Here is a 15774-nt window from a genome sequence, read left to right on the forward strand (position 1 = left end):
ATGATTGGCTTCGGCCCCAAAATTACGCTAATAATCTTCCCTCTAAGGATCAGCCATAGTGTCACGAACTAAGCTTTCTCTCAACAAACAATAAACCGTGCGGCACTTGAATAGACGCTCCCACCCAAGTCAACCTTCAACAGTTCAATATCTGAACAAATAACCATAAGCCATGATTAATTTTAAGCATTCACAATAAGGTACATTATATCGAGATCAATCTCAAACACACACAAGAAGGCACATTCACATCGAGAAAAAAAAAAGAAAAACACATCGAGGCAACAATCGAGACATTCAATCGGGGTGAATTTTATTATAATTGAGAATCATACATCGAAACTTTCCACCATCACCAGGGCCAGGGGGCAGCCCTTGGTGGATAGCCTAGGTCCGCATAGCAACTGGTGAGACAGCCCAACAGTATGCTGCCGGCTCACCCCCTCTTAAAGAGCCTTAGAGATTTTAGAGCTATGCTACCACTAACCATTACAATGTTTGAAATAGGGACACTTTTCTTAGCACAAGAGATCTACCCGATCATGGCCCTATACAAGGTGGCTCATGACAATCTAAGCCCCGGTCATGGCCCTATACAAGGTTGGCTCATGACATCCTCCCCCACCTATTCTATCGACGTTCTTGTCGACTTGCTGGCTTGAAATTCTTCAATCTTCTTTTTGAATCTCTGGAGGTCGTGTTCTCTTTTCCAGCTGGTTTCTTCTAGTCCTAATCCCTCTCACTTTACTAAGTATTCCTGAACTAATCTTTGAGATATCTTGGTTTTTCTGTCGGCTAGGATCTCTTCGACTCGATGCTCTGAGGGTGGCTTCATGGTGATGACGGCTCTGGTTGGCTCCCTTTGGTTAGCATCTGTATGATCTGCATGGAAAGGTTTTAGGTTACTCATATGAAATACTGGGTGCACCTTCATCCACTTTGGTGGGTCGATTTTGTAAGAAACATTCCCCACATTGGAAAGGATCTTCATTGGACCCTCATATTTGCCACCAGTCTACGATCTCTCTTTTTCAAGAATCTGGTTTGTTCAGAGACTAGTCAAATAAGAACCATATCACCAATTTGGAATTATTGAGCCCTGCGACCTTTGTCTGCCCATTTCTTCATTCGCTTTAATGCTTTCTTCAGGTAGGCTTGTGCAATCTCCGTGTTTTGTTTCCACTCATTGTCGAGGTTGAAAGTTCTTGGATTTTTCCCTCTATATTATTCCAAAGAAGTGTGAGGTAGCCTTGGTAATTGTCCGGTGACCACCTCAAATAGGCTCTTGTTGGTGGAAGAGCTTTTGTTGTAATTAAAGCAGAGTTGAGCAACGTCTAATAACGAAGGCCAGTTCTTCTGATTGGTTTGAACAAAGTGCCTTAAGTATTCTTCTAGTAGTCCATTGAACCGTTTCGTTTGACTGTCGGTTTGAAGGTGGTAGCTTAAGGAGATGTTGAGTTGGGACCCCAATATCTTGAAAAGTTCTTTCCAAAAGGATCCCGTGAATCTCGGATCTCTATCGCTGATAATATTTTGAGGGAGGCTTCAGTATTTAACCACATGTTTAAACAATAGTCGAGCTGTGTCTTCCGTTATACAATACTTGTGAGCGGGAATGAATATGGCGTACTTAGAGAACCGGTCAATCACCACTAAAATAGCTTCAAGATTACCAACATTAGGTAGGCTCAAAATGAAATCGAGAGAGATGCCTTCTCACGATTTGGTGGGTACCGATAGTGGTTCAAGCATACCTGCAGGTTTCTTTTTTTTAACTTTATCTTGTTGGTAAATGAGGCAAGTCTTTGTATAGTCCACCACATCTTATCACATGTGAGGTCAATAGTATCCCTGTTTCAATAACGCCAAAGTGTGTTGCTAGCCCGGATGTCAGATCCATTGTGTGTCATGACATTCTCTCATCAGCATCTGTCTCAGACTTCCTGCTCTTGGCACAAACAATCAAGGCCCATTGGTCCACGAGACCTTATTTTCTTACTAGAAGCACTTGGACTTCCCCTCTTTCACTAGCTTCAGAATGGCACTGGCCTACGAGTCTTTCCCTAAATGATCTCCAATCAACTTACGAATATCTGTCGTGGCTCTGCTAGTCGCCATTGGAGCAATTCTTCTAAAGGCCGCTAACTCTGTTCGCCTACTTAATGCATCAGCCACTTGATTGGTTTTTCCAACGGTGTGCTCAAAATAAAAGTCAAACTCTGTTAAAAATTCTTACCATCTAGCTTGTTTCACTGTAAGCCTTGGTTGGGTGAGAAAATGGCTAACGATCGCATTGTCTGTCTTTACGACAAAGTGTGAACCCAACAAATAATGTCACTAAGCCCTCAAGCAGTGAACTACTGCCAGGAGCTCTTTTTTTTTGGGTCGTATATTTCTTCTCACCTTCGCTTAGCTTTCTACTTTCAAATGCTATCGGGTGATGTTGTTGTAAAGCACTCCTCCAATAGTGAAATCAGATGCATCCGTCTGAACTTCGAAAGGCTTTTCAATATCGAAGAGAGCTAAGATGGGATCCTTCATAATAGCATTCTTCAATCCCTTAAAGGCCTCTTGGCACTCATTTGTCCAACACCATTTATGCTCTTTCTTCAATAGCTCCGTGAGGACCGTGGTCTTGCGAGAGTACCCTTTCATAAGCCTTCTATAATAGTTGGCTAGTCCCAAAAATGAACGGAGTTCACTAACATTCTTTGGTGTTGTCCACTCTTTGATGGTCCCAACCTTTTTCATGTCCATTCGGATGTGGTCACGTTCGACAATGTGATCGAAAAAATGAATTTAGGTCTGAGCAAATGCACATTTTTCCCTTTTCACGTATAACTGGTGGTCTTGTAACTTTCGAAGTACCTGGCACAAGTGTTCTTGATGTTCTTCCAGAGTGGAGCTATATACCACTATGTCATCTAAATAGATGACTACAAATTTATCTAGGTAGTCATGGACCACCTGATTCATCAATGTACAAAATGTGGCAGGAGCATTGGTCAGTCCAAAGGGCATAACAAAAAATTCAAATACACCATACCGTGTTACACAAATGATCTTTGGCTCATCTCCTTCGATAATTCTGACCTGATGGTAGCCAGATCTCAAGTCCAATTTGGAAAAATACTTGGCCCGGCTCAATTGATCAAACAAATCTGTTATAAGAGGGATGAGATATTTGTTTGTCACGGTGACTTTGTTCAGGGTCCTGTAGTCAACACATAATCGTAAACTTTTATCATGCTTCTTTTAAAATAACACTGGCACTCTGAAAGAAGCCTTCGATGGTCTAATGAACCCGACTTATAGAAGCTCATCTAACTGTTTCCTTAGTTCGATCAACTCTGGTGGGGCCATGCAGTAAAGAGCTCTAGCAGGGGGTTTCACTCCTAGAAAGAGCTCAATTTCATGGTCCACTGCTCGTCGAGGTAGAACCTTAGGCAACATCTCTAGCATCACCTCTTCAAATTCTTTCAACATTTTTTCCACGCGATCGGGTATCGGTTCCACTCCTGACCCTTCTTTATAGATCGACATGGCCACAAAAGAGGGTTCCCCTCTCTTTACCTTTTTCTTGAACTGTAAAGCTAAAATTATTTTTTTCCACTCTTTGGCAAGATATTGGTCGGCACTACGCATGGGTGTTCCCTTAAGAACACCAAGCAGCTAGCAACGGAGATAGGGATCACCTGAGCCAACATCATGAAGTCTAATCCGAGGACGACATCAAAGTCATCTATGGGGGAAACTGTAAAGTCTACATTTCCTTTCCATGGCTCCAATTTGGTTGTCACACTCTTGGAGCTTTCACTGATAGCAAAGGCTGGCGAATTGATCATCTTCATTCGTCCACAGTCCTTGCTAACTTGAAGACTATACCTTTTTACTTCTTCTGGTGTGATAAAGGTATCAGTTGCACCCGTATCTACCATGGCCTCGGTGGCCTTCTCATTGATCGTTAAGTTCACATATATCATGCCTCTATCCTACTCTTTCTTTATTGTGTTCAGTTGGGTGTGGAGGGCATTGAGAAACCTTATTGAACCCATCCTGGTTGACTCCTCTTCAACTTCTTCATCGCTCTCTAACGCTTTTACAGACTCTTGAGACAAGGCTCTTAAGGCATTAAGGGTTTTTTTGTGTGGGCATTCTACCACCCGATGTGGCCCCTTGTAAAGAAAGCAAGCTAACGGTTGCCTAAGCTTAAAAATCACTGCGTTGCTTATCTTGGGTTGGGTGCTATCTCGACCAAAAGACCTCCTGTCTGATCCCTTACTGATGGGTCGGTCCAACCTAGTCTTCTTTTTTCCACTCTCAAAGTTGAAGTTACTGCCAGCTGATGGAGGATTTTTTCGTTTTCAAGAGCCATCATTATAATCGTGGAGACGTTCAGTTGTAGCCATGACCGTGGTCACGTCTTGCACTTTTTGTCTTTGTAGTTCTGTCCTGGCCTAAGGCTTGAGGGCCTCAAGAAAATAAAATATCTTATCTTTTTTCGGACATGTCTTGAATATCCAACATCAGGATAAAAAAGCTCCTTACAAACTCTCGCACTGCTCCTGTTTGCACCAATTTTTGAAATCTCATTTGAGCCATATACTCCACATTCTCAAGGAAAAATGAGTTTTTTAGTTCTCGTTTCAGGTCCGTCCAAGTCTTAATTGGACACTCGTCATTGACAAACTTGGAACGCCACCATAGCTTGGCATCCCTTATGAGGTACATCGACGCCATTACTACCTTGTCTTCCTCTAAATCTGTGTGTACAGCTCAGAAGTACTGCTCCATGTCAAACAAGAATTTTCAAGCTCCTTGGCATCCCTTGCCCCCTATAGCATCGAAGCTCCGGCACCTTGGGCTTTTTTCCCCTGTTCGTCGAGCTCGAACCCGATCTGGCCACAATCATTTGTAAGATGCTCACCTGTGCTCTGAGCTCCTCAAACTCTTTTTAAAGAATATTCAAGGCATCTCTAGCCTCCTCGTTCACGTTGTGGAAAGTATCGGACAACTCTCGCTGGGTTGTCTCGATCTTCCTCACTCGATCTTTAGTCACCATGTGAGTTTTCATTACGACCACCGTGGCCTCAAGTTTCTCAATTCTCTATTGGTAATTGGGTCCACCACTTATGGCCATCTCTTCCATTTTCTAGTACTTCTCAACCATGCTCTGATACCATGTGTCACGGACTAAGCTTTCTCTCAACAAGCAATAGATCATGCGGCACTTGAATGGACGCTCCCACCCAAGTCAGCCTTCAACAATTCAATATCTAAACAAATAATCATAAGCCATGGTTAGTCTCAAGCATTCATAATAAGGCACATTATATCGAGATCAATCTCAAACACACACAAGAAGGCACATTCACATCGAGAAAAAAAAGAAAAACACATCGAAGCAACAATCGAGACATTTAATTGGGGTGAATTTTATTATAATCGAGAATCATACATAACCAGGGCCAGGGGGCAGCCCTTGGTGGATGGCTTAGGTCCGTATAGCAACCAGTGAAACAGTCTAACAGTATGCTGTCGGCTTACCCCCTTAAAGAGCCTTAGATATTTTAGAGCTATGCTACCATTAACTATTACAATGTTTGAAATGGGGACATTTTTCCTAGCATAAGAGATCTATTCGATCATGGCCCTATACAAGATGACTCATGACAACCTAAGCCCCGGTCATGACCATGTACAAGGTTGGCTCATGACACATAGCCAATTTTTGAGATGCTCTTCTGCTGTGGATTGCCCTAGTCAGTCTTTTCGTTTTATCCTCTTATCCTATAGTTGTCAACCCGTTTCCACTGAAGCTTTTGTGTTGCCACTTTCCTTACCCCATTCTAACATTTTAGGCTTCAAAAGTGACACACGCATCCATTCTTCAGACTGTTTCGGATGTTGATCTGTATCCTCCAACCTTTCCTTTTTTTCACACTCTTCCGTTGTATGTCCCAGTATACCAAATCCATAACAGAATGTGGGTAATCACTCATAACTTATTCGACCCTAGATTTCTCTTTTGGGGTTTCCCACACTAAGTACCACTGCGGATCTGAAAGGCTTCTTGATATCTATTTTTACCCGAATTTGCAAGAATCTTGGCCAACTTCCCTTCTCTAAAGTTGCATCCACTGCTTTAAGCGAGCCTACCTTTTCTTCAATTTTGTGCCCATTTTCTTGAATCCTCGTCCCTAATGGGAGATCATAAACTCTTATCCAGAATTGTACCTTATGAAGTGGTACTCCTCCGTTCTCAAATCACCTCTATACTCATGAAACAAGATTAAATGTTTGTCAAATGTCCATGGAGATCCATCGACGACTCTGCCTTTATCTCTCGTGGTTGCAAATTTAAATAGTAGAAGGTCGTCCTCTAAATCTACTTTCTCCACCTCCCTTGCTAATTTCTAGATCAGCTTGATTGTCCTTTTCAATGCTTCTTTGTTAAAAGATCTTCTCATTAGAAGCTTCCCTTCTACAGTTCCCACCACTGTCCACCTCCGTCGAATCGCCATCCTCATCTGTCACAATACAATCCTTCTTTTCCTTCGTCGACCTTAACTGTTTCCACTTCTTATTAAGCTCATTATCCATTCTCCTTCTCCACTACACCACTATTGACATTCCATTTTATTCAGATATTTTTTTAAAAATTTATTGATCTTTGAATTTTTATTTTAATTGTATAATTAGACATTAATTAAAAAAATAAATTTTGAGTCTAAAGATTAAGCCTTAAATTTTATTTATATTTTAATTTTTTAATTAAATTTTTGTTTTTTTTTTCAACAGAGTCAAAGTTAATTAGTAAAAGAAAATTTTAAAAAAGGTAAAAAAAAAGGAAACATTTGAGATTTTGCATAAAAAATCTTGAATGTAATTCAACTCTGAAATTTTAGTTCAGATTTTAACTTTAATAATTGAATAATTTTGAAAAGACTTACGGCTCATTCTATTGAAAAATGTAAAATTACATAAAGAATAAAACTTAGAGAGAAATCTTAGATTCAATTGAATTAATTTCTTTCAAATTGAAAATGATTCAATCCTTATATAAGGACCTTGAATCTAAAAGAAAGGTCACACAATAATTGGCTTTAAAATCAAATAAAGATCATTGAAAAGAAAGAAAATTTAGGTAAAATTTTGAATCAACAAAGAAGAAGCAATCAAGCAAAAAATATGTAAGAATATCCAGTTGAAATTTTTAGAAAGAAGACTAAGATTTATAGTAAGAAGCATTAGTTTTTCAAAAGTGAAAAATTGTTGAAACCTGTGATCTATTGAGGTAATGTTAACTTTTATTTTTTTGTGATTTTTGCATAACTTTTATAATATTTAATTGCTTATTGTTATTTTTATATTTATTGCATGGTATTTATTTTTGCATGAATTTGCATGACTAATATTATATTTGCATGATAATTTATTTGGCTATTATATTTGTTTGCATGATTAATATATTTATTTGTGTGATTTGTTAATGTATTTGTATGATTATATTTAATGTGATTGTATGATTATCAATATATTTATTTGCATATTTATTTATTTATTATTATTGCATGATTCTTTATTTATTGTATAATATGATATTATATGTTATTGCATGATTAATATTATATTTGAATGATAGTTAATTGCATGTTTCTATATTTATTGTGTGCATAATTGCATAATTATACATAATTACTAATATATTTACGTGATTATATTTGATTTCATGATTATATATTTGCATGAATAGTTATTAGTATATTTGCATGGTATTTTATATTATTGCATGATAATATATTTGCATGATATTATATATTTACATGATTATTATTATTGCATGACGTTATTGCTTGAATACTTTAGCATGATTTAGGTATGATATTATTATATGATATTTGATATGATTTAAAATATATTTGCATGATAATTTTTATTATTTATTACATTATTGCATGATTGCTTGATATTTTAATAGAATTTTTGTATCACTATGTGATGTAAATAAAAGAATTAGAATTGATTTATTTACATAATAAAACTACTTTTGATAATGTTTAAATAAAATAACACATAATTAATTTGATATCAATTTTAGGCATAAAGATTCTATCTTCCTTACACGTAACGAATTTTCGAATACTAATTTTGATGATATAAATCAAAATTTATTCTTTTTAAAAATCTTTAATTTACATTTAAAATAACCTTAAAAATGATATATTTATATAATTAATCAATCACACTTAACTAAAAAAATTGATACCACTTTTATAATTTTTGTACCGTGTTCTAACCTAAACGACAACCGTCTTTCTCTCCTATTCTCCTAACACTGCCACAATCCTCAAAGACCAGCAGAACCTGACAATCCCGAGGCAATAGAACTCTTGTATTCAGAACAAGACTAAAACTCTCCGACTGGGAACCAAGCATTGAAAAGACTCAATCTAACAAATATTAATCTCATCATTCATCTAAATAAATCCTTAAAAAGTAAGGTGGAAAACAAAATGAATAAGTTATGACTAAAAACAATTCTTACCAAGATGATCCAAACAACTAAATCCAATACAAAGCAACCGATTCACTTAAATCATTGTAAAAATGAATAGTTTTACACTTATTTACTCTTCGATTAACATTCATCCAAGGAATTAAACAGGTGGAAAATTAACATGATTTGACTTTTACTTTTACGGTGACGTAAATGGTTCTCTCCTGTCAAAACAATATGACCATAAAATGGATTGAGTTCGAAACCAATAAGCATAACCGAAACAGCCAAATCCAAAGTGATCCAATCAGAAAATGACTCTGAAAATCTGAATGCAAACAGACTTATCCAATTCCTATATCTATTAGTTGTTAAAAGTGAACAATATTGAACGAACCAACTTCTACCCGTGACCCATGAAAATTTTACATATGAATTGTTTTGCCGACGCTACTTTAGAATAGTCTGCTGGCATATAAATAGTGTTGAAAAAAAAAAATCAGAAAGTTGACACGTGGAAAACGTGCAGCAATAGTAACTGTTGAGATCTTCCACAATATTTACTTTCGGGTATAGTTGCTTATGGAATATGAATTTTCTAAAAGACAATCATAGAATGTTGCTGGTCAACTTTACATTAGAACCGGATTTTGAGTTGAATTGAGATTGTCCTATAATCAATTCTTGCACCCTTATATGGTCTAAAGCTTCGGAGAAAGCACTGGCTATGTTTAGATTTTTTAGTTTTGACCAAAACTTGTAATCTGACATGTGTAAACCGTTGTAAATTCTTATCATAGATACCCAATAGTAAATATGCTTGTATTAGTTCAGATAAATCCTGCTCAGTCAATATCGGAAAAGTAGAAAGAAGAAATGGAGAATAATGCAATGTATCAAAACTATAGTGGATTGAAAGTTTTGGAGCCCGACGTGGATTTTTCATGTAGAAAGCCAGAAACTAATTAACGGGCAGGACTGGGTGAAAGAAAATATAATGGAGCCATAAAAATAAAAAAAGAGGGAAAATGGATCATGCATTGCCATTTTGTTGGGTAAATATAAATGTTGGCTGCTGCTGGCAAGACCATTGATCATTTCCTTCCATTTCATATTATATATTTAGCATAATTTGATCACAGTTTCGTATTCTAGCTTACACCCACCGAAATATGAACAGTGATTTGGCAGCAACCTCGTTTAGAAAATGAACGTTCACGATATATTACTGCCAGATTATGCAATTGAAAATTCCCCTGGAGCTGCTCAAGTCTCCAAAAGCGTCTGTTAACCAGGTTGAAGTAGAAGGGCAGTCCAACTAAGTTTTCGTATCTGTCGATAATTCAAAGAACTAAGTCAACATCTTACACCTGTGAATGACGCTAGCTGCAGAAAAACCAGAGGCAAATTTCAACAAATCTATGGGTAAATTACGTTGGGCGCAAAGAAGTTGAAAGCAATTTTTTTTTTTTTTTTTTGTTTCTGTTGAAAATGTGCTGCCAATAGAATTTTTCGGCTTGACTAATTGACTACATCAATTGATTGGCACATCATTAACAATAATAAGTATTACTATTATTTTACTATCAGTTGTCTATGTAGAAATATGGAAGTATCTTGGCAATTTCGGCTGTTAATATTCTAGTCTTACCTGTTAAGCATCCAAAGAAATGGAATATGGATGCTTCTTAATTTCTAGGACAACGTTATGGCCATCTATGTTCTGGTAGTATCCATGGTTGATATATACGTACCACGGTACCAGTACTACTCTTAAGGTTTTAAATGAAATGGTCAGAAACAAAGTGAATTTATGGTTCAAAACTAAAATCAATCAAAGGATCAAACCTGAGGGAATTGGAAGATTTGCCACGAGAGAATGGATATCAGATCTGTTTTTATTTTTTATTTTTTTATTGGGGAGGGGTGGGGAATTTTCGGTCTTTCCAGTTATCATTTGTTGAGTTAAAATAGTATGTTTGAAGCTTTAATGCTGTTGCAATCTCAAACCGTTGGACACTGAAGATCAAATGTGGTTCCTGCATTTGGTGCATGAACTGGCTGGCCTCTGTTGTCCATAATGGCACGGAAGAAGAGCCGGTTCGTCGTCCCAATGTTTTTGAAATGGACTGGAGAGGAGCCAGATTCCTTGTCCTAATGTTTTTGCTCGACATTCACCAACCCAATGTCTCATATCAACTCTCAAGTTCTATGAAAAGGTAGTGCCATTAATAGTCTGATCGATATTTTTTTTATAGTCGAGGGCGTGAGAGGTTAAATCATTGTTATTGAAATTAAATTATTTTAATATTTTATCGACAAATCATATAATTGTTAATTCATATGCTGTATACAATGACTGTAGGATTTGAATTTAATACTTAAGAGAATTGTTACAACCAAACCATATTTTTTTTTCCATTGAAATGTCAAGTTTTAGAATTACAAGTTAAAAGCAATTTAAGTAAGAACAAAGAGGAATTTTATAAATAAGCTAAGGATAATGGCATTGCTATTCCATTTGTCATCTACGGCATAGCCCAAAAAGGCCCAATTTGCTCCCAATCACGTTGGTTCCATGTTCTAAACCATGTAATAATAAGGTTCTCATTTTACAGCGGAGTAGTCTCCCTGGTCTTAAAATGTTCAAATTGAATCTCTTCTCTCTAAGTGTTAAAAAAAAATGTAAAAATATAATGCTTCTTAGAAAATGATCTGTTTTGGTTGAAACAAAACTTGTTTGTTGTCAATAGCATGTAAGTTTGAGAATTAAGCTATTTAGATATGATACATGGAATTGCAATCAATACTTTTTATTTAGGGAGTGTTTAGTATGAAATGACCACTTCAAAAACTATAGTAATCAATACATAGTAATTAGATCATTGTTTTCAATAAACATTTAATAATTTTTCGTGGTGGTGATCTTAGACCACTAAAAGTGATTAGATCACTGTCTTAGAGGATAACATAATTCTCATATAAAATGGTGAAAAACTTTTATCATCGAAATGAAGTATTATGTAAAATTAATAATAGTCAATTTTACTCATTTAATATATGAATTAAAAATTTGTTACTACTTAAAATTATAATTATTTTGTATTATAAATTTTTATATTTTTTAAACTAATATTCATTATAATAAGTTTAAAATAATTTATGTATTTTTTTATTTTTTTAATATTTTATATAATATATTTTTCTTTTTTTATTATGAATTTAACATATTGGTTTTACTTTCTAATTCAAATATCTTTTTTAGATAATTTATATTATTAAAATGAATTTACTTATCAATAAATATGATTATTAATTTAATAATTTAATTATATTTTCTTATAAAATAAATAAATATTACTAATATTTTATAAATTATTATCTTTGAACAACCTTAAAAATATTAATTTGTGTAACAATGACAAGATGTAGACACCCATTTTGTACTTATTTTTATTATTTTTATCTTTTTTTATCTTTTTTTTTTTTTTTGGTAACTCTTTTGCCAACTGTCTGACAACCACTGGTCATCGCTTGACAGCCACGGTAACCTCTTTGACAGCCACCGACAGCTGGTAGCTATAATCCCATAAAATCTCAAATTTTTTAAGATTTTAATCTTCTTTTTTTGCTCTATAAATAGAATCAAAGAAATCCAACAAAAAAAAAAAAGAAACCATTGAAAAAACCCTGAAAAAAAACAAATCCAAAAAATCCTACTAAATCCAAGAAAATCTGTAAAAAAAAAAAAAAACCTAAGAATACCAAAAAAAAAAAAAAAAAAAAACAAACACGAAGAAACTTAACCTCTGGCAACGGGGATCTCAATGCAAAAAAAATCATTTTTAGCTGAAACGTGGGGTCTCGATCTATGTCATTTGAGGTCGTTTTTCATTAAAAAAAAAAAAGACTAGATTTGAGTTCAGAGGGTTGAAAATAATTTTTTAAATTTTTTTTAGAATTTTTTTGTCACATCCAATAGCGGCTTACAATAACACTGACGATGATGGTAGCAACAACGGCAACAAAAACCATCGAAAACTAGGGAAGGAGAGAGAAGAAAAATTCTACGAAAGGGAAAAGAGAAAGAAGAAAGAAAGAAATATGAAAGAGTTAGGTGTTTTGGTTCTTTATAGTGAAATTAAAACGGCATCACTTTTATTAAAATATGGCCAAGCCACCAAGTCGAGCTAGGAATCGAGCCGAGCTGTATATTCAAGCCAAGTTGATTAAGCCATTGACTGTAGGTCTAAGCTGGTTGACCAAGCCAGTTGAGCCACCTTTGAATTTTGACTAGTTTGACTAGGGACATTTTAAATATTTTTACCATAACTTTTTATTTTTTTATTTTTTCTACTCAAATTTTTTATATGTTTCTATTATTTAATTTATGATTTTTTTTATTTTTATTTTATTTTTGTATAAACTTTTCATATAAAATAAAATAAATGTAGAAAATATAAAATAATTTTAATTTAATTAATTTAAAATAATTACTAAACATAAACTTATTAAAATTTTAATGAACAAGAATAAAGAAAAATATACAATAAAAACTAATAAAAATAATTAATATATATAATAAAAATTAGTAAAAATGTAAGAAAAAAAATTTTATCCAATAATGAGATTCAAAGGTACTATGAGTAGTGATACTTACGAAATCTCTTAGTAAGAAAATTTTTTTTTAAATACTACTAACGTGTTAGAGTATTTATAAAAAGTTTTCAATACAATAAAAATTTTCATTCTTTTTTGGCTATAAAGTAGTAAATAATAATTAACTAATTTGTTAAAAATAAAAATAAGAAAAAAAATTTTATCTGATGATGAGATTCTAAAGGTATTTCGAGTAGTGATGCTTTACGAAATCTCTAAGTGAGGAGATTTTTTTTAAATATTTTCAGTGTATTAGAATATTTATAAAAATCTTCAATATGATTAAATTTTCTCTTTTCTTCAATAAAATAATAAAAAATAATAATTCAATAAATAAAGTGAATAAAATTTCTAAAATAGTAAAATAAAATGTATACATTAACATATTTGCATTTTGCATTGCATGCACAACATAGTTTTTACGAAAAGTAAATTCGAGACTCCGAAGATGAAATTTTAAGGCATTCTAAGAAACGATACCTAAGAAATCTCTAGGTGAAAAAGAGTTCTTCTAATATTACTAACATACTAGAACAGTTTAAAAATTATTTCAATAAAAAGGGTTTCAATTTATTTTTCTCTAATAACACAAAAAGGAACAATAAATACGAAATAAAAATAAAGGAAAAACTAATTAAAAAAACTTTGACAAATAAGAAAAATTAAGGAAATTATTTTTCAAACAAAAAAAAAACTATTTTTTATCAAAATCAATGGACAATAAGTAATTAATTGGTACCATTTTAAATGGGCGTTGTGGGGGTGCTAATTTTTCCTTACGTGTAATCGACTTCGAGAACCAAATTATTTCGCAGACCCTAATATTATTTTTTTAATAAATTTTAATTAATTTAAATATTTTATTAAAATGATATATTTTAATAGGGGACTAATCGTACCTAGCAAAAAAAGATTAGTGACGACTCCATTTTTTCATTTCTTTCTTTTCATTTCCAAATTCATCGAGCAAATACAAAATTGTAATTATAGCTTGGTGACTCCACTGAGAATGTTTTTTTAGAGTCAGGCTAAAATTAACTACGTGTTATCCTCAATTTTGCTTTAAATAGTCTTAATCAGTATTTATTTTTAAGTTCCTAGATTTTGATTCTTTTAAAAGAAATCAAAAATAAAAAACAAATCAAAAACAAAAAGGAAAATTTCACACACATTTCTTTTACTATGCCTTTTATGTTTTATTTTTTTGTATATTTTACTCTCGTTAAATTAAGATACATTTACATACGTAATGACCCGATGCACCTTATGCATGAGCTCTATACCTGGGATTTGTCCTTTATAGGAGGAAGTAGAGTACTTATGCCCTTGTGAGGTGATAACTTCTGTAATGGCAAGTAAAATACTTTTACTTATATTGAACCCTTTCTATTTGTAGCTTATAATAGGTGAGGATTGTGATACCTTACTAGTCTAGTGTGGACGATAGTAAGGAACAATTTGAGAATCTTTAGATGTGTATTAACCTAAATCAAATATATAATAAGCCATAAGAATCCAACCTTAAGTAGAGCTTCACCAATCATTTTTTTAAGAAAATACCTAAGTCCAAAACATGTAGAACTAAAAGTTATGTATCATAAAAAACAAAAACAAAACAAAAAAACAAAAATCTCAAAAAAATATTTTTTAATCTCAAACTACATCCTTACACTAACTTAATTTTATTTTTCTTTCTTTTTCCTTTTATATAAATCATATCATACAGTTCTACATTTAGGTATTTGTTTTAGTACATCTTTTTTTCGAAAAGTTCTTCACGGATCCCATAGAACTAAAGATTTGCTCATCTTTTTCTAGGATAATAAATTTCATGTAACAAAAGTTATATGAAGCAATGAAAATTTTTAGTGCTAAAATTTGTCTAAGAGTAAATATCTCCCACTTACATTCATGCATCATGTGCATCATTTTTGTTTACTTTCAAAAAAATCATAAAAAATGAAAAATAAAATTTTTAACACATGGTATTTTAATTTTTAAAATTTATGGTAATAAAGGTTCAAGAATAGCTCACCCACCAAAAATTTTGACTTAAACTTACTCGTCATTCATACAACACCAGAACTCAAACAAAAATCATGAACAAGAACAGGCTAGTCAATTTGAAAGGATATGAAAAGCTAAAAAAGAACTAAAAGGAGATATTGATAAGATAATAGACATGTTTAAGAATCTTGATAAAGAAAAAGCAATGGAAGAAAATCCCACCTTTCAAGAACAATCGCTAGACATGGTGGATCATATATACCCTCTAGGGTTTAAGCCATGACTAACCTAACCTTCTCAAGGAACTAGAGTGCAAATTTTTACTCCTGAAGGATATTCCAATCCTTATCCAGGAATGACATCCACACCTGCTCTAGAACAATTCTAAAATTTTAGTAATCCTGTTATGATAGAAAAACTACCTGAGCCAATCTTGGTTCCTGACTTGGATGATCCTAAAGAGAGAGAAAAGTTAGGGATAAGGACACCTAAAAAAGTAGAATATATCAGTGTCTAGCAGAAGATAAAATTATTAGAAGAATGACTTAAGGTCATAGAGGGAATGGATTTTTATGGCTTCATGGATGTAGCTGAGCTTTGTTTAATCC

This window comes from Durio zibethinus, chromosome 2 (genome assembly GCF_047325235.1).
Source record: "Durio zibethinus cultivar Kanyao isolate XHJ-2024 chromosome 2, ASM4732523v1, whole genome shotgun sequence".
Lineage (NCBI taxonomy): Eukaryota > Viridiplantae > Streptophyta > Magnoliopsida > Malvales > Malvaceae > Durio > Durio zibethinus.